We start from the raw sequence: 20,071 nt of genomic DNA, 5'->3' as shown, positions 1-20,071 counted from the left end.
CGCTGTTTTGGTGAGAAGTTCACAGTCGAGGAACACGGTCGTGGATGCAAATCCCAAGTACGTCATTGATGTTTCTTAGCGGCTTAGTAAGTTAAATGGGGGAAATTATTCCTCTGCAATCAGTCTAATGGACGGAAGTCTCTCAATGAAGCCTGGAGGAGAAGTAGGAGATAGAAGTGTTGGACCTGGTTGGGAGTGGTGGATGCCAATCCAAGCATCCAGTATGGTTTTTATGATCTCCGTGGGAATGATGAGGATGAAGTTTGCCATTTCTATTGCTGTGGAAAGATCAACACTCCTGTTGTGGAGAACATACTGATGTATAGAGGAAGAGAAGGTTCCTGGGTGTGATGATCATATTACCCTGACTACCTGGAGGGACATTCCTGTTTTCAGCTGTTCTGTCCCTTGTCAATCCTAAACCAACTGCATTTTTTCCCAAAATTGCTATGTCAGCTTCCACATCCTGTTGCTAAGACTGCATCTTCTACCGGGTGCCACAAAAAATCCTTTCTGACATTGTGGTCCTGACATTTAGTTTGGAAAATATGGAATATGGTCACCAGATTTCTTTTAAAAATCTGGCCATTTGGCAGAGCGGGTTTCATGGTCTCTTCAGATACAGAAGGGGTTAACTTGAGGACCAGTCTTCGTTTTTCTCTCTCCCACCCCTTGACAGGTGCAGTTTGGCTCGACACTTCACCCTTTCTCTCTATTCACATCCTCAATCCATACGGAATACAGTGGCAGAGTGAGTGAGCAGGCAACAGAACCTCGGTGGAAACCACTGTAAATAAATGTAGCATCAGGGACCATGGGTAGAAGACACCACGGGTTAGACATTATTCCCTTTTCTCATGCCTCCTCCATTTTGACAGAAATGCACAGAAACAGAATCCTGGACCCAGAAGGGAGTTTAGGAATTCTCAAGTTTATAGCCCACCTCCCATGTTGATACAGGGAACGATATGAGGCTCCAAGAAGCACTGTGACTTGTCGGGCTCACCAGGCTAGAGAGTGGCAGAGTCGAGTTAAATCAGCTCTTCTGGGTCACAGACACGTGCCCCTTCCCCAGGCACCCCACCCCACATGGTGTGTGGGAGCTGGAGGAGACGATCCCCAGCTCCTCCCTTCCAGCAGGACATTACTCCCGATGACCAAATCCCTGCTGCTCGCACCCTGGCCAGGCTCCTCTTTTTCAATCCCTTGGCAACAGGGTTGGAAGACGTGTGGCCACCCTGTTCTGTGATTTTTTTTTTTTTTTCCAGAATGTTTCCTGGAGCACTGATTCGGCAAGATGCTCTGTAGAAAAAGAGCACAAGTCTGGAAGATGCTCCTCCTTCTCTTAAAGATCCACCGTGCTTTATTAATGATACTCATAAGTAACATTTCTTAAGTACCCATTATGTGCATGGGGGGGGGCTGAGGGTCTTGTGCATTCTTTATCTCACTTAATCCTCCCAATTTTTGAGGTGCATACCATCATTATTATTAATATTGTTATTTTTGAGAAGCTTGCAGTGAAGGAGGCTATCTATCTCAAACTCCGTGTTTCCTCGATTTATTTAGCCATGGGGACTTTGCCTGTGAATAATTTTCAGCACTAATTAAGTGTTCACTGTGTGCCAGGCACCGTACTAGACACTTTGTTATTTACTCATTTATCCTCACTGCAACCCTATGAAGCACATCACCATTATTACTATCCCCATTGGTGAATGTAGCAACCAAGGTTCAGAGAGGTTAAGTAACCTGCCCGAGGCCACACAGCTACCAAGTGACCCAGCTGAACCACTCTGCCTTCCCAAGTGCTGAGGCATGGTTATGCAGAGCCAAATGTGTTGGAGAAGGGGCTCCTTCCCACCTGTAGTCGCTCTCAGAGGCTGATTAAGGTGGGGGAGGGACTTCTCCTTCCCCCATCAATAGCCTCGATTGTTTTAAGCTCTTTTCCCTTCAGTATAACCCCCCCCCCCGACTGCCAACAATCTTACAATGTGTGTTGGTGAGTTCTTCCAAGTTCTCTGAGGCCCCGACAACCATCCAGTCCTCCAAGGACCCGTTTTTCCTCCCCCTTCCATACAGAGCCAGGTAACAACGGGTATCTGGTGCTGTCTGGTGCATGACCTGGCTCCCCATGCCGAACTGCCCGATTAGCCTGCTCCTGGGGCAGCCCTTTCCTGGCAAAGGGGAGCTGCCTTTAGGGTTGGATTTATAGACTCACAGAAGCCCACTGGCCCTCGAAGAGCACCTAGCTCAGGGCTTTATAACCAGGCTGCACACCAGGATCACCTGGGGAGTTTTAAAAACTAAAGATGCCCTGGCTCCATCCTAAGCAATTTTGATTTAATGGAGGTGGGATGGGGCCCAGATAATTTTTCAAAGCTCCCTAGATGATTTTAATGTCAGCTAGAGCTGAGCACCACGGATAGTACCACCTTCTCATTTCACAGGTAAGGAACTTTGGATGGGGCGGGGGGGTGAAAAGTCTGTCCTGGATCAGACAACATCCCACTCGGTCTCTTTATTCCAGAGCCACTGTGGACTCACAACCCACCCCCTAACCCCAGAAACCCTGCTCCGTGGCTAGAGGAAGCACTGGGCAGGGTTTGTGTAGGCCCGGGCCTGGGAGCTTCAGCTCTGACGGCAGATGGGATCACAGCTGCCCCTCTCATGAGGAAACACCCTGTCGGGTGGCAAAAGCTCTCGTCCCATGGTGAGGTGTCGGGGTGAGATGGGGGAAGCACCTCAGTTCCCCTTGGCGAGTGTCCATTGCAGACGCACTGTCTCGTGTAGGAATGGGTATTCTGCAGCTATGAGAGGCGGGCAGCGATTTCACAAATGGGCCAGAACCAGCAAATGGGTCTCAGTGGTTTCGTTTTTATTAAGAGCAGGGAAGATCAGAGCCAGATTTCATCCTGGCCACAGTGCTAGAATCACTGCACTGAATCACACTCTTCTTTCTGGCATGTTCTTTAGCAGGGTCTGTGCACCTGTGAGCAGCCAGGGATCTTGCCGAGGAATCCCACCGGGTCCTTTCTGCACGGATAACTCCTGCCAGCCCTGGACATTCTCCTTGTCCTTTTCTCCCTGCTCTAGTGGCTAAAATGATAGTTCTTCCTTAATGGGGCATAGAATATTTACACTTTAACAGGATTTGGGGGAGGCACAGGTCCATAGGAGAGGCTCTCCGAGTGGAGATCTGGCCTGATGTTGGCAGCGGGGTCTTCACTCCTAGCATCTCTGACGGCAAAGCAGTAGCTCTCTCTTCTAAGGTCAGAAATTTCTGCTGCCCAAGGGCCTCTGTTCCCCAAGAAGCAAGAGCCGCCCGGAGTTAATCCAGTAATTGCGGGTAATAGATTTAAATCCTGTTTCCAGAAAGGCTGCAGTTCCTCGGCTGGCCTCAGGGTGGGGTGAGCGCACAGAACTCACCGCCCCATCGGGCCTCTGTGCACTTGGGCACCAGGCCTTGCAGGATGGGGCCCCAAAGCCCACCTCTCCACTTTTCTTACACCCCCTCCTCCCCTCTGCACCCTCCTCTAGTCCGGGGAGGGGATGAAGCCCGGATAGAATCAAAATGACTGCAGAGCCTGGACCCGTCGTCGTTCGGTGTGTCCCCTCCGGCATCACTGACGAGGAGAATCTCCTCTCTCCGTGGCCCCTGTGCCAGATCAGGGTGGCCTGGCTGGGAGCGAGGCAGCCACAGCTTCTTGCTGCCTTGGCTGGGCTGAGATGAGGAGGCATTGAGGACCAATGCAGGTTGTGCCTGGGGAATTTTTACAGCCAAACGAATGGATTTGGAAAAGGATCTTGAAGAGCTGTCTCGGGGAGCTTCATGCCTGTTCTTGGGCTGCGTGCTGAAGCCCCAGGTGAGGCTGTCACTGAGCAGCGCAAAAGTTTCTGCAAGGCAAAGAGGACGGATTGTCCTTCCTCTCCCCAGGCTCGTGGGCACTGACAGGGGTCTCAGCTGCAAGGGCAGGAGGGGCTTCGTTGAGCCAGGTGAAGCCCCAGCGATGAGCCTTGGCCACTTCCGAAAGCGAGAGTTGACTGAGGGCTTCTCCCTTGTGTGGGGGAGGCAGCCTGTTGGTTTTGTTTGCTGGTCCCGCTGCCAGTCCCCAAGCTTCATGGTGCCTGCCTGCCTGCCTGCCTGTCGGAGCAGAGCAGATGGCTGGGCTAGAGATGGGGGACCGGGGGTTTCCATGTCCCCACGAGACAGCATGTGTCCCCCCTCTGTCACCCCCATAGCCGCCAGTGGCTGCTTCTGCCCCGTCCTCCTTCCCCACCTCCCCCTCCTCCTTCCCCCACCCCACTCACCTTCTGTAGCCAGCTCTCTTCTCTGACAGATTGTCCCTGCGGCTGCCGCCAAAAACTAATTTCTCAGTGCCACTTTAGACACTCAATCTTTTTCCCTGGCGAGACCTTTTTATTAGGGGTTGCGAAGCGTGACAATTCCTGGGTTTTGTTTCTAGCCTGCTGGAACATGGGACCCTTTTGAGTAATCGGAGCCAGGGCTTAGGAGGGGTCTTCGCTCCTGGTAGAGGTGGGCAAGCCCACGGTGGGGCCCGAGCCCAGCCAGACGGAGCTGGTGACAGAGGAGATAGGACTTGACCTCACCAGAGGACGCTACAGAACGACTCACTTTAGGGTTCTTTCAATCGTGGATTCACTTAAACAGAACTTCAGAAATGTTTTTTCTATACAACTCTTCTATGTATACATGGTGTACACAAATTTTAAGTTACTTATCAAAATACTGCTGGTTCCAAATATCAGACCATCCCTAAAAAAAAATGATGATTTGGCACCAGCGGGTCTGTTCTAAACATTGTGCTTTGGACTCCAAAGTGAATTTTCAAAGAAGAGTTCCAAAAATGGCTTGGCAGTGGTGATACTGAGTGTGTCTTTAGTTTTCCAAGAGGAGCACCTCTCAGCGCTGTTAGATCGTCAGACTGTTCAGGAATAGCCAATCCTCACTTTGGCGTTCAGCTCTGATGTGATTGGCACTGGCCACGTGATCATGCTTCCGAAGATTATACCTGCACGTGCACCTCCTACAGAGATACACACCTTCATTCACTCATTCATCCCTCCGACCACCCGTTCATTCAATAAACAAAAAGAGCCAGTCAGAGGAAGGGGGAAAAAGATTGTTTCCCAAGCTCTGTGATCAGACTTTTGATTGTGTCCTCTCATGGTGAGGAAGCTCAGCAGCGCCCACCTCAGGCCCTCGCTCCTTAGCAAGTGCTCAAGAAGCATGGGGGGCAAGAATTGCATTTGAGGTGCCTCTGTGGACCTTTTGGAAATCAGGTATTTTTTTCATGGTCTCTTATATCCCACACAGGAGAGAGGCGAAAACCGTCTTTGTCTCCGTTCTTGGCATGTTGCCACAATGCTGGCAGTCTGTCAAAAAGTAATTAGTGGTGCATGACTTAACGAGCATGTGATGCATTTCTATAGTGGGTCGGGGGGCAGTGCTGGAGCCCTGAGCAGACAGAGGCTGCCTAGTGGGCTGGAGTTACTCATCCTGGCTAATTTCTTCCAAAATGATATCACTGCCTATAATTTGAGGTCCAGGGAGTAAAAGATAGGCTGACAAAATAGGCTGATCTTTGGTTCCAGCTGATAGAAGGATTTGTTCAGCCAGTAACATCTTTTTATTTTAAATTTAATTTTTGTCAAGTCCTATACGTACGTGGTCAACAAGTCAAGTGGTAGGAGTAAGCTTCTAAAGTAGAATAACAGATCGCTGCTCCATCCTTTTCCATTTCTCATACACTGCCGGAGGGTGACCGCTTTCAATCCTTTTTGGCTTTTTTCCCTACTTATTTACCTCCATGTTTACAAATGACACGCTCACCCTTCTGTTTCTTGATTTTCCTGTTTTCGATTCTTTTGACTTCCTCCGAGGAAAGATCCCCAAGTCACCATTAAACAATGCATTTCCCTCCGTCCCCCTTCCTTCTTGGTATAGTTACGATCCTTTTGGTCAAATCAGTGGTCAGTGTTTGCATTGTTATAACTATGTAAACATTACTTAAAGCTGACCCAAGCACTATTCTCTGCCGGTCTCTTCTTTCTTGTAGAGCCTATGTTTTCCATGGAGTTAATGATTACCTCTTTTTTTTTTTTTTTTTTTTTAAAGAGAGATGAAAAAACTTGCTCACTTTTCTATGTAACTGTCCATAACTCATCCTCAAATTCTGGCCGAACTGAAAGTCTTCCCTCAAGGTGTTTGGCCTGTTGGTTTTATTTTTGGCTTGGAGGCATCCTTCCTGGATCTCTTGGTCCTTCTGCTCAGTCTGGACCGATTGTCCTGGATGTCGGCCGCCTGGCTCCCATGTCGGAACTTCTCTTCACCATCATCCTGAGGCTTTTCTTTCTTGCTTTCCAGTATTAGTTCTCTGTTCCTTCTCCCCCACTCTGTGTCTGGATTGCTTCTTCATTTTAGTGGAGCAGTTCCTCCAGGAGCTTCTTGAGAAAGGCATGTGGTAGCCAGCCTCTAAGACAACCCCCAGTAATCCCCATCTCCTGGTCCCCTCCCACATTGTATTGGGATTGGTCTACGCAACCAATAGACTATAGCAAAAGTGATGGTATGCCACTTGGGACGTTAGAGGGGATACCAGACACTGTGGCTTCTATTCTAGTGACTGGCTTGCCCTCCCCTCCCCTTCTTTCATTCCTCTCCCCCTTTCCCTCCCCTCCTCCTCCTTCTTGTTTGTCTTCTTCTTCCTCTATCTCTCTCTTTCTCTGATCATTCTTTCTGAGGACAACCAGTTGCCATGTCACGGGCAGTCCTTCGTGGTGAGAAACAACAACCCTATGAGTGAGCTCCAGACTTGTCTCAGATGACTGTGGCTTACCTGACACCTTCACGGTCCCTTCATGGGAACCCCCCCCACCAGTACCACCCAGCTCAGCCACTCTCAAATTCCTGACTCACAGAAAGTAGGAGACTATACATGTGTATTGTGTTAAGCCACTTAAATTTGGGTGATTTGTTTTGCAGCAGTAGATAGGACAGGGGTAAATTTTTTGGATACTGATAATCTTAAAATTATCCTCACTTTCAACTGACGATTTGACTGGTGTAGAACTCCATTCTACAGCTGGAAGTCCCCTTCCCTCAGAATTTTGAAGGCAGTCGTATATCATGTCCTCGCTTCCAGGGTGGATGTCAATGTGCCCAACTTTGCCCCAAAACTGTTTTGAATCTTCTCTTCATTACAGGTGTTATGACATTTCATGAGGTTATGCTTTGGTGTAAATCACTTCCGTTTTTACCATTTGTTGTGTTTGGCCTCAATTCAGCAAGCCTCTTTTTTTTTTTTTTTAAAAAAAGATTGTATTTATTTATTTGACAGAGAGAGACATAGCAAGAGAGGGAACACAAGCAGGGGGAGTGGGAGAGGGAGAAGCAGGCTTCCCACAGAGCAGGGAGCCCGATGCGGGGCTCGATCCCAGGACCCTGGGACCATGACCTGAGCCGAAGGCAGATGCTTAACGACTGAGCCACCCAGGCGCCCCTCAGCAAGCCTCTTTAATCTGAAAACTCATGTTCATGTTTTTGAAAGATGCTGTTACATTCGTTTTTTGGAAGTTGTTCCACTGCTGTTGACTCTGGTCTCCCTTTCTGGAACTTCTATTGTTCAGATAGACTATTTCTCCAATTCTCTTGGTATTTCTCTATTTACCATCCCTTTGTTGTCTTTTGTTATACTTTCTGAGTGATCTTTTATCTTCTCACCCTTCTGTTGAATCTTTTATTTCAACTGTTGTATTTTTAATTTCTAGGAGCTGGGCCTATTCTCTGAACATGCTCTCTTTAATAGCCTTCTGTTCATGGTTCATGGGTGCAATGTTTTACTCTCAAGTTTCTAAGGATTTTATTTATTTTCAGTTTTCTTCTACTTCTTGCTTATTTGTTTCCCGTAGATTCCTTTTCCTTATTTATTATTATCTGTATTTCAAGGCTTTCTGCAGGTGTCCTTGGTGATTATTGATTATATTTAAGAGTGAAACATTAAAATGCCTATTGAAGGCTCTCTGTACACAGGCATGGCTGTCGAGTGGTGGATTCACTGTAGAATTTTCAGGTGGGGGAGACCAGGTCACTTGGTTGAGGATCACCCCTAATCTGTAGACTGTTTTCGTTAGCCTGCCAGCTTTCTGGAAAGACCCCAAGCTAGATCTTAAGGGCTTAATAAGCCTGGCAACCATGCTCTTAAGAGCCATGAAGGAGATGGTTGAGGATTTTACTAAGATTTAGACATTCAGACATTTGTTTAGTTTCCCTGTTGGCAGTATGGTACCATATCCTGACCCTTCTGTGGACCTGACGTCCCCAAATACAGAGCCTGGCTGTTTCAGCCACGTCCCTGGGTAAACATCATCATTTTATTTTTTAACTGGATTAGAGGAGGCTGGGGTGGAGGAGTGGTGGGGAAGGGATCTAAGGTTCTGAGCACTTTTTTATTGAGCTATAATTGACATAACATTATATCAGTTTCAGGCATACAATATGATGATTCACTACCTGGAGATCTTGCAAAATGACCACCACCATAAGTCGAGTTAATATCTATCACCATACAAAAAAATTTTTTGTGATGTCTAAACACTTCTTATAAAGTCATCCAACCATCCTCTTCTTTCCAACCCTACCTGGAGCCTCTGACTCCTGGATCTTTCTGGAGATCGGCAGCTTGAATTGGCTTTCTTTCTAGTTGGCTTTACCCATTCAAGGTTACATTTCATTTTCTCTATCCTATAGAGTCAGTTACCTTCCTGGCCCCTTTCCAACTTCCTTTTTTTTTTTTTTTTTACATTTTCTTGTGTATTGTCATTTCCACTTGTGTATTGTCATTTTCTTGTGTATTGTAATTTCCACTGTAGTTCTCTTTACAAACTTTTGCTTTTTAAAATTTCTTTACCATCACTTTAGGGGAATCGGGAAGTGAAGAAGGGAACTGCATGTGTTTAATCTGCCATGTTTGACCAGACGCCTTCACGGGCAGTCTGCACTGGAGTTTTGTTCGCTTGTTTGTTTGGTTTTATCTTGTTTATATATGTGAATGTCTTTCATTCTTGTTTGTTTGATTGTTTTTAACCAGCTAAGTATTAGTGACTTGGTTAGCTTTGGACTTGGTTATTGCTGTGGTTCACTGAGTATTACTGATCATGGATCAGCTCCCTGCTTGGTCATCACCCACGGGATGACTTGCTGCCCACTCTGTTCTGCATTCATTCATCTGGTAGTGGTGGGGATGGTGGCCACTGAAGCCTCCAGCCCAGAGCAGAACTGTTATGGTGTCCATGATGCTTTTTCCCTGTGGACTGACTTAGTCTCTGATGAACATATCCTTTGCTGGGGTTGGTTGGGACTATGACTGGCAAAGTAGAGTGGCTCCCTCAGATTTGTGAAAATGTAACTTTGTTCTAATTAGGACACTTCCACATGGTAGATGATCGTCCACTGGCCTTCAGGGCCAAAGAATATAATTGACCAGTGCATACTTCTTGAATTCTCTTCCTTGAACTGTCCTTCTAGCTAGCTACCTTCTCTTATTTTCTTTCTCCTGACTCTCTGATCCCTCATCTGTCCATCTATTCACTCAACCAGTACTTCTGAGCATGTACTATGTGCCAGGTCCTGTCTGGATAAGATACAAACACTGACATCATGATGTTTTCACAGAGGCAGTGGTGCCCATGCTATGCACATCATGCTAAGGAGTCTGCATTTTATGCTGAAGGAAATGGGGGTGTTGGGGATTCTATGAGTGTGATGTGATGAGACAGTTGGTCTGGGTATGGAATAGTAGATCAAGGGTAGATGACACTGGTTGGGGGAGAGGGTACCAGAAAAGTCTTTTTGGGGGATTCAGGACAGAGTTGTTCAGGGCTTGAACTATAACAAATGAAGTGAAGCCAGCTACAGAGGAGAGACTTAGGAGGGAAGACTCTGGAGAGCTAGAGACTTATGGGGTTTAGGGAATGTGGGAGTGGGGGGTGCAATGGGGAGATGATCCCAGGTTTCTGGCTTCAGTATCTGGATGGATGGTGGTACCAGTTACTGGAAGAGGAATAGAGGAGGAGAGCACAGTGTGGGCAGAAGAGAGCGAGTTCCATTTTGGTTGTACTCAGTTTGAAATGCCTATGGGACAGCTGGTGAAGTGCCCAGTGAATAGTTTGATCTCTGAGTCTAGATACCTTGGGAGAGAGAAACTGAGCTAGACATTTAATTTGAGAGTTATTCTCTAAGGTGATAGTCAGAAGTGGTGGAGTAAATGAGGTCACCCAGAGAGAATATAAGGATGAGACAAGAAGAGAATGGGGAATGCCAATGTTTAAGAGACAAGTCCTCCAGGAGAGTAAGGGAAGGAAGGAGGGAGGGAGGGAGGGAGAGAGAGGAGCACGAGCGCCAGAGAGAGAAAAGCAGGAAAGGAGCCTAATCATTGTCTTGGATGTAAAGAAAAGAGTCTCCCAGGCAGGGAGGGCTAAAGAAGTAGGGTTATGAAGAGGAGAACTGAAAGATGCATGTTGGATTGAATACCTAGGAAGTCATTGGTGCCTTCGGAGGTGGTGTGGGCAGAAGGCAGATGGCAGCATGTTGAGGAGGGAGGAGGCGTGGATGGAGAGGTGGTAGAGATGACAGGTGCATTCCGTTCTTTCAGCACCTTAGTTGGGAAGAGGAAAGCATCTGGCTGAAAAGAGTGTGTGTGTGTTTTTTTTTTTTTTAAGATGGTAAATGTTATTAAATGTAACAGGAGGGACAGAAGAGGGAGATTGAAGACATAGGAGGAAGGATGGCCCCGAACAGCAAATGGGACTTCTCTTGCATTGTGTTTGGAAAAGCTCACTCATACAGAAGTGACTGCAGGCATCAGAGGTATGCAGGTGTGAGTGTGGATGCGGGGCACATATGGAAGAAGCAGGAAGAATATGAGATGGATGTTTTTTATTTTTTGTCCAAGAATCATCCATATAACATTTTTTCTGAGCATTTATTCAGTTCCAGACACTGAATTTCTTGCTGGAGATAAGGAAATGAAAAACTACCCAGCCTTAGGGAGCTGTCTAGTGGAGCAGACCAATGTCAACAGACAAGTGTTCGAGATGTTGGCGGAATCCCGCCTATGGACTGGAGTGGGGGTCAGGACGCTGGTGCCTACCCTGGAGTGAGGTCTAAAAGGATGAAAATTTTCCAAGTGGACAAAGGGAGAAGCACACACTTGGCCATGCAGTTTAACCATAAATATTTATTAAGCACCTGTACACATTAGGCACTGCGCCTGGCATCCTGGATGTAAAAGCAAATGAGATGCTACTCCCACTGAGCAGTGTACCACATCTGGCGGAGGAGACATGCAGATAGTTTCAATGTAATGTGCTAAACGTTCAGACAGTAGAGTGGGTGTCCTTTGGGGACATAGAATGTAGTTCGGTGTAGAAGGAACATAGAATACAGGAGAAGGAGAGGCAGGCAGGGCTAAGGTCAAGGTTTAAAAGGTTTAAAGGGTCTTGGGTACTATCGTATAATGGGTTGGCTCTCTGGATTGGCTGCAGATTGTGGGTCAGAATCCTATTTTTATATATGGTCTGGCCATTGTCTGTTTGCATATTCAGTCTCTCACAAGTGAAGATGAGGTCATTAGGGTGGGTCCTAAATCCAATATGACTGGTGTCCATGTAAGAAGAGACACAGAGACACAGATACACAGGGAGAAGGCCATGAGATCATGGAGGCTGAGTTTGGGGTGACACATCTTACGAGCCAAGGAACACCAAGATTGCGGGCCACACCAGGAACTAGAAGAGGCAAGGAAGGATTCTTCCCTAGAGCCTTTGGAGGGATCATGTTCCTGCCAACACCTTAATTTCAGACTTCTAGCTTCTAGAACCATGAGAAAATATATTTCTTTGGCTAGAAGCCACCAGTTTGTAGTACTTATTATAGCAGCTCTAGGAAACTACTGTGGGTATCCAATGGCATGTTAACTGGGGAGGGGCAGAGTTTCTCGTGCATGTGGTCTGTGGGCCACCTGCTTCAGACTTACCAAAGGACTTCCTGAGGATGTTGATTCCAGGCCCCTTGCACAACCCTTGGAACTGGAAATCCAGAGGGGGTGCTGGAGAACCTGGATTCTAGCAAGATTCCCAGGTGATTCTTCCGCTCACTGAAATTCCAGACCGTGTTCGTGGGGCATCAGGGAAGGGCTTGAAGGAAGGGAGTAACGGCATCAGACAGTGCCTAAGAAAGGCCATCTATCTTATGGGACAAGCAATCTGTTTCAACAAATATTCTACAAGGAATATAAGAACAAGATGGAGGGGAAATCTGTAGATTAAAAATTTCTGAAAAGATATATGAGCGAATTTAGTGGTTAGTAAGTGACAGAGCCAGGCCTGTCTGTCCCTGAAGCACGCACACCAGTTCTCAGAGAAGCCTTTCTGACCCCTCATGACAGAAATGCGCCTCCTCTTTTGTGTGGGGAACAAGGTTTGCTCCTGGGTCCTTCACAACAGGCTGTTTCTCGTGTCTTTTGTCTCTCCGCTAGTCCTCAAACATCAGTGTGCACAAGAATGGCCTGGGACACTGGCTCAGACCTAATTGAGTGGACGGGGAGGGGCCCAAGAATTTGCATTTAAATCATCTCCCCAAATGATTTCTCTAAGGTCAGCTGGCTCCTGGTCTGCAGTAGGCAGTGGGTGCTGGGTGGGTGAGCCATGCTTGCATCAGTTCCCATTTGTGGACGGGATGCAAGCCTCCATTCCACCCAGTCCTGTTTCCATATCTTGCCGCCTGTCTTAGTCTGTTTGGACTGTAAGAAAGCACCACAGTGTGTGTGTTTGGGGGTGTGGTGGTGGTGGTGGTGGTGGTGGTGCTTAAACAACAGACATTTATGGTCTCACAGTACTGGAGGCTGGGAAGTCCAGGATCAAGGTGCTGGCAGGTTCAGTGTCTGGCGAGGACTCTCCTGGCTCCAAGCAGACAGCTGCCTTCTGACTATGTCTTCACACAGAGAGAGAGCTCATCTTTCTTCTATCTCTTCTTCTAAGGGCATTGGTCGCATTCCTGAAGGGAGTGACCTAATCACCTCCCAAAGACCCTACCTCCTAATACCATCACATTGGGGGTTAGGACTTCAATGTGGATTTGGGGGGCACACAAATATTGAGTCCATAGTACCACTCCAGGTGGGAATGAAGCTTTGGGCCATTTTTGGGGGATAGGGTGGGAAAATCCAGTCTTATGTTTTGTCCCTCATGTACATTTCCAAAAGAGTCCTCGCTTGCCCTCCTCCTTCCTAGCCCTGATTCCCGCTCATACTCACTTTCCTGTTTCCTCATAGGAGCACATCTCTTCTTAAAAACAAAAACAAAAACAAATTATTATTAATTTTTAAATATGAAAGAATTGTGTGCACAATGAAAATACCTTAAAAGCACAGAAAAGGAGAGTAAAAAACTCAAACCAAGAAACCCGGGATATCCTCTTACCCAGACCCAACCTCTGTAAAAATGCCACACATGGCCTTCCAGTCTTTTCGGTGTACGGTGTAGCTTCACATAAACACATCCTCTTCCTCCAAGCTCATCCAGCAGCTCGGTTTCCCCAGGCTCCCCACTCTCCTTAGCATTCCACTCGCTTCTCCAGAATTCAGACCCATCTGGGCCATCCACCGGCTGCCTGCTCCTCTGCTCGCTCCCTCCTTCCATAGGAATCACTGTCTTTGGGGGACACGTTGCAAGCTGATGATGCCAAGTGCTTTACTGACAGTACCTGATACACTGTCTTCCCTTCTCCTGTCCTCCTCCTCCTCCCTGCCCATGGACTGGGGGGTGGGGATGGGAGACATCTTCTATATTAATACTGTAAAATTTTGTCATAGCAAGTGAAAAAGGTCAAAGACCTAGGTATTCCCTCTGCTAATTGAGAATTAAATATCTCTGCAGGGGGGTTCCCTCTGTCCTTCTCTTCCTTTAGCAGAGCTGTCCTCTTAAAGTCTATACACAGGCTCTGTCCAGTCTCTTGTTGAGAGCACAGAGGCCAGCACCCTACAATCCTTGTGTCTGATGTTGCCATCAAGTCACCGGATCCAAGTGCCTGGAGAGAGTTATGGTTTTATCTGGGGGTAATAAACACAAGCTGCTTCGGAACTGAGAACAAATCCTGTTTCCATGCAAATGTAGTTTGTCATAAAAACCTGCCAGGACAGAGTATGGGGGCTGCTCTTCCCAGCAAATTGCTCCCTTTGACAGAACATTCTTCAGAGTTATCCTGGGAGTGATCAAAGCAGCTGTTGAAAAGGTTTGCGTCTCAGGGATTTGGGTGCGAGGCCACTGTTGTTGAACCACGAAGTGGCAGGGAGGCAGGAAACTGGGCGGGGTGGTGAGGGATTGTAGAATGTAAGGCAGGCCACTGGCTCTCTTGCTTTCTCCACATTGTCTGCAGAGCCATATTTTGAAGTCGTATTTAAATCCCTACATTAAGAGTCCTTCCAGAGCGGGCAGAATGAGGGCTTTATGGATTCTCAACTCTGAAGGGCACAGAGACTGGGTGAAGGAAGAGGGGATACGAATTCTGCTCTTGTTCTCTCTGCACCTCCCCCAGTGATGTTGCTTTAGGCGCAGAAGACCGGCGAATCCTCAAAACAACACAGGGACTTATGGCCCCAGGAGACATGAACGCCCCATCCCACTCCAGAGAGGTCAGTGCCTGCCTTCAGTTCTTACAGCTAATAACGGCTCAGTCAGAACCACTCGACGCCGAAGCTGGAGCTCTCTTCCCATGCTCTTGCTCATTTCCCCTGATCCTGATGGATGGAGCCCAGAGAGAGAGTCAAGGTTACCCCAGAAACTCAGAGAGGATGCTATTATCTCAAAGCAAGGGCCCCAACTCTACCTGGGACCAGAGCAGGGTTTTCAGGAAGCAGAGCAGAAAGCGACTAAGACCTGAGAGGTGCGTCTAGAGGAGGGCAGTGCCCAGGAAGAGGGGGGCAGAGCCTGGTGGGGTGACGGCCAACAGATGGCTCAGGCCTCACTTCAACTTCATCTTCCTGACCAGCTGTCACTAGGAAAATGCACCCCAGGCTGGAAAGAGGCCAAATGAGGAGAGGAGAGAAATTCAGCATCCAGAACTTATTTGCTTTTCATTCTTCTCCTCCCTTCCCCCCCGCCCCCCAACTGCCAGATGATGGTGGGTCTTCATGGAGCTAGAGATGGCAGCAAGAGAATTCCAAGTCAAGCAGGTGTTGGCTTGCTGGGCTCTGAGGGTTGCGTCTCCAGTCCGTGATTCACCTGCCCCGCCTACCACCCGCACTCACTGTGGGGTCCCCTCCTGTGGTCCATGGTGCCAGGCTGCTGTTTGCATATGCAAGCCCTGGCCATGTATCTGGCCAGCAGGTGATTGCAGGACCCGAAGGGTCATAGCAGCATTGCCAGGCAACCCTGGAGGAATTTCCCACAGATCTGAACACAGCTATTGCAAAGCCCCATACTCACTTGAGAGCAGCAGGCCTCTTCCACTCCTTGAACTGATCACAGGAGATGTGATCAGAAGCACTTTGTTTTTTTGTTTTTTGTTTGTTTGTTTTAAAAGATTTTGTTTATTTAAGAGAGAGAGCGAGAGAGTGAGAGAGTACAAGCAGGGAAGAGGGGGAGAAGCAGACACCCCGCCCACTGAGCAGGGAGCCCGATGCGGGACTCAATTCCCAGGACCCCGGGATCATGTCCTGAGCCGAAGGCAGCCGCTTAACCGACTGAGCCACCCAGGCACCCCGAGAAACACTTTGATTAACAGGACGATTATCGTCGCCAAGTACTATGTGTGGTATATGTGGTACGTGTTTGAATCAGTAATTTTGGTGGACCATGGTCTCAGGTTCACAATATTTTACAAGCTTTTTTGAAAAAGATTTTTGTCTTTTGAGGTTTTTTAAATGATTTCCTCCTTATTTAAAAATTTCTGGTTACAAATAATTTTGGGGTTTTTCTGGGCATATAACTTCTGCTCTGTGCTCTTGGTAATCATTATACTTGGAGACAGACCCTTAGGTGTTCAATAACAGAGGCTTGATGAAATGTGCCATTTTTGTAAAAATAACTAGATCCGTGCATGAACAAGATTCTGAAATAACAGCCAGTGTTTTGGAAACTTATTTTATAGCAGGTGTCTGCTCAGGGATTGGCAGGTCTTATTTCATTTAACCCATACAGTCCTGTGAGGGAAAGGACATGAATAGTCTCTTTTAATAATAAATGGGAAAATGGAGGGCAGAGAAGTCAAGGGACTTGCCTTAGGTTGTGGGGGTTTTAGTTCAGGCAGTTGAAACCTAGAATGTGGGCTTGAAGCCACTGTCCTCGAGCTCACACTGCCTGTCACTGGGTGGTGAGATTGGGAGCATTTTTATATTCGTCTTGTTGTCTGTATTTTCTTACTTTTAAATGCACATGTTGTTTCCACAATAGGGAAAAATATCCCCAAATATATATTAAAAAAAAAAAAAAGAATCTGAGGTGCCTGGGTGGCTCAGTTGGTTAGGTGTCAGATTCTTGATCTCAGCTCAGGTCTTGATCTCCGGGTTGTGAGTTCAAGCCCCACGTTGGGCTCCACACTGGGCATGGAGCCTACTTAAAAAAAAAAAAAAAGGAGTGTGAGTTTTTTGGACCAGGGGGAGTTTAAAAATTTCCAACCCACTTTCATCCAGTTATTCATACTTCATTGTTTTGGTCATGCCCTATCAGTTTTAAAATTTTGCAAAGTTATTGCAATAACCAAGTATGTATTTATATCTTATCTTGGTATACGTCTCACTTTGTCACATACCCTAATTTGTTTTTAGGAATTGATGGACATTAGTCTGTTTGTAACTTTTCCCCGTGCTGTACACAGAGCTGGAAATAGTGAATTGGAAATAGATTAGAAGTAAAAAAAACCACAAAGTAAGAAAAAATGGAATTATAGAAAAAATAAAATGTTATAAAATATCATAAAACCACTTCAGGGTGTTCCAGAATTGCTAATACTGGGGAGCCTTTGGGCAGTAATTTGGATCAGATTGTTATCTTGACAAAATTATATTCAAATATATCCAAATCACATTGAAATGGATACTTGTTTTCGTGGTTGTCCACCATGAGAACTGCTTTGTGTATGGGGACTTTTCTGCCTTACGAGACAGAGCTCACCTCTGGAATAACCAAGTATGGGACTTCATTGGGACTGGGGCATGGGTGCCATGATATGGGAAATGCTAATCATATAACCTACACTGGGTTTGGATGAGAAGTTGGTGACAGAAAAAAGCAGGGACCATGCTGAATCCATTCTTGCTAGGGTGGTAGCAATAGCAGTGATTATGTCCAGGTTCTAGAAATGGTGTCCAGGGCTCTTCTGGTGACACAGATGGCAGTGTCCAAGCCCTGGTGGTCGCAGCATGGCTGTCCTCACTGGGTTAGTGCTATAGTGTAATTATTGGATCGTGCCTGGCCGTTTAATCTTTGTTCCTCCTGAGGATTTTGCCAGCAACTCAATAACCATTCAATAAAATTTATTTCTGTTTAAATAAACCAGAGTTAGTTTCCGTTACATGCAAATAAAAACTCTGATGGATACACACATGCTACCATTTACTTACATATATTTACCATGTATATTTTTAATCTAATACTTTATGCAATAAAATGATAGTGGGGAAATGCATTAAGGACCAAGAGAGTTTTTTGGAATTTTGGAGCCTTAAAAATTAATAAAAGATATTTGCATGATTTATAATTTATGAGTGATTTAAGCTTAAGATTTTATGGTAGCCACTGAAAAGTATTCTAGAGGGATCTTGTTTCTTTTAGCCAATAAATTGGGTCATGTATTGAAAGTTTCCAAGAGCCATGAAGGTTGGGATGAAAACATTATTTATAATGAATCTCATACTTCGTCATTTTCCCAAGTGGTGGTGCATTTACATAATAGTGGGAGTTTTGTGATGAAGTCTTTTGATTTTCTATGTTGCTGCAATGCCAACTCATTTAGTCCAATACCATATTATTAATAACTCATCCTTGAACACCGTTGAAATCTCAGTATCTGGGGGATATCCAAGAAAAAGAAAATATACTTTTCCTAGCTATCCTCTCCTTCCCTTACAAAAGTATAAAATTACATTTAGGTGTACTTAGGTCAAGGATTTTGTGAGTTTTTTTTAACCATGATTTTATTGGGGCTTTACATGAGGTTAGTGAGGGGAGGAAGTTCATGGGCTAGACTCTGGAATGTAGGGAGTTGTTTGTATATGTAGCAAGCATCCCTGCAGCAAACTTCCCCTGAGTCCTTCTCGAATGCCTCAGCACCTCCCTGCTCTAGGTGCTCAGGTCAGGCATAACATGATTAAGTTCAACTCCAAGTAATAGAAACCCTAAAGAACGGTGGCTTAAATTAGATAGAAAAAGGTCTATCTACAAGTAGTCCAGGGCTGATGTTGTGTCTCACAGCATTAGTGACCCAGTCTCCTCATGTCTTATTGCTCTGCTGGGGGTGCTTTCAACCCTGAAGTCCCTTGTGGTCCAAGAGAGTTGCCACAGTGACAGCCATTGCATTGCATTTCCACCAGCAGGAAAAGAGGAAGCTTCCTCCTTTCAGGACATTTCCTGGTTAGAGCATAGTCAGATGAGCTCACATAGCTGCAAGGGATCCTGGGAAATGTAGTCTTTATCCCAGGTGGCCATGTTCCCAGCTAAGAATTGGCATTTCTTTTTTGTTGTTGTTTTTAAGATTTTATTTATTTATTTATTTATTTATTTATTTATTTATTTATTTGAGGGTGGGGGCAGAGGGAGAGAGAGAATTCCAAGCAGGCTCCAGGCCCAGCGTGGACCCTGATGCGGGGCTCAGTCTCACGACCCTGAGATCATGACCTGAGCTGAAATCAAGAGTCCTATGCTTAACCGACTGAGCCACCCAGGTGACCCGGAATTGGGGTTTCTGTAACTGAGGATAAAGAGGAGAAAGGATTCCTGAAGACAGCTAAACAAAGAACAGAATGTATTTTTTCCTAAGGAAGGAAATCATCACATACACTTGTTGACTGCCATGCAATGTATTAAATGTGCTAATAGTGATGTATTCGAAGGACTATGGGAAGGTAAGAAGGGAGAGGCAGCGTGGAATAGGGTAGAGGTTCACAAAACCTGATTTAGACTTGACCACCTGGGCTTGAATTTGTTTTGACATCTCGTAGCTGTGTGACCCAACCCCTGCTTCCTAGCATTGCTGCATAAAATACAGGACATCTGGTGTCCCAATACTTGGGACATGCTTATACTAAAAAACCTGTTATTTATCTGAAATTGAAATTTTACTGGGAGTCCTGTATTTTTATTTGCTCTGTCTAGCTACCCCATCACCCCTTCCCCAACTGTAAAATGGAAGTTATTCAACTTCACAAACAAATGTATATTCCCTGGGAGTTTACTATATGCTGTATGCTGTTCTAGAAATGGTGATAAAACTTGGGCTATGGGGTCATTAGAGGGTTAGACCAGAAAGCTCATGTAAAGAGCCAGGCCTGGCCCAGGATCAGAGCTTATTGACTAGTTATACTGCTGCCGCCCCTGCTCGTAGGTCTGGGGGAGCTCTGGGGGGAAGAGGCTGAGGGATCCCAGCAGAACAACTTCTAAAGGGTGATGCTGGGGGACCCGTGACCGAGTAGATGGACACAGGTGTCTGGAGTGGCCACTGGACGTGTCCTGCCCACCCCAAGATCTAGTCCAGGTTCTTGCTTCTCTAGAAAGCCTTCTTGGGCTACTCTGACCGAAAGCCCTCTCCTCCTGCTTTGGTTTCATGGTATGTGTTAATACCTCTCCTTTTGCCATTAGGAAAAAATGTCCTAACACCTTTCATTCCATACAAGATTTGAGGTAACTTAGTTGGCAATTTCTCATTGACTGCATTGGCACGGCTCTTTTATTTCTCTCTCTCTCTCTCTGAGCTCTTGCATTGTTATTTGATGTTCTGTGGTCTCCCCTCCTTGTTTGCAATCCTCCTGCATTCCAGGGCCGTGGAACACAGTCCTTG

Source organism: Halichoerus grypus, chromosome 2 (assembly GCF_964656455.1).
Source record: "Halichoerus grypus chromosome 2, mHalGry1.hap1.1, whole genome shotgun sequence".
Lineage (NCBI taxonomy): Eukaryota > Metazoa > Chordata > Mammalia > Carnivora > Phocidae > Halichoerus > Halichoerus grypus.
The sequence above is the reverse complement of the archived record's forward strand: the minus strand, read 5'-3'. Positions refer to the sequence as shown.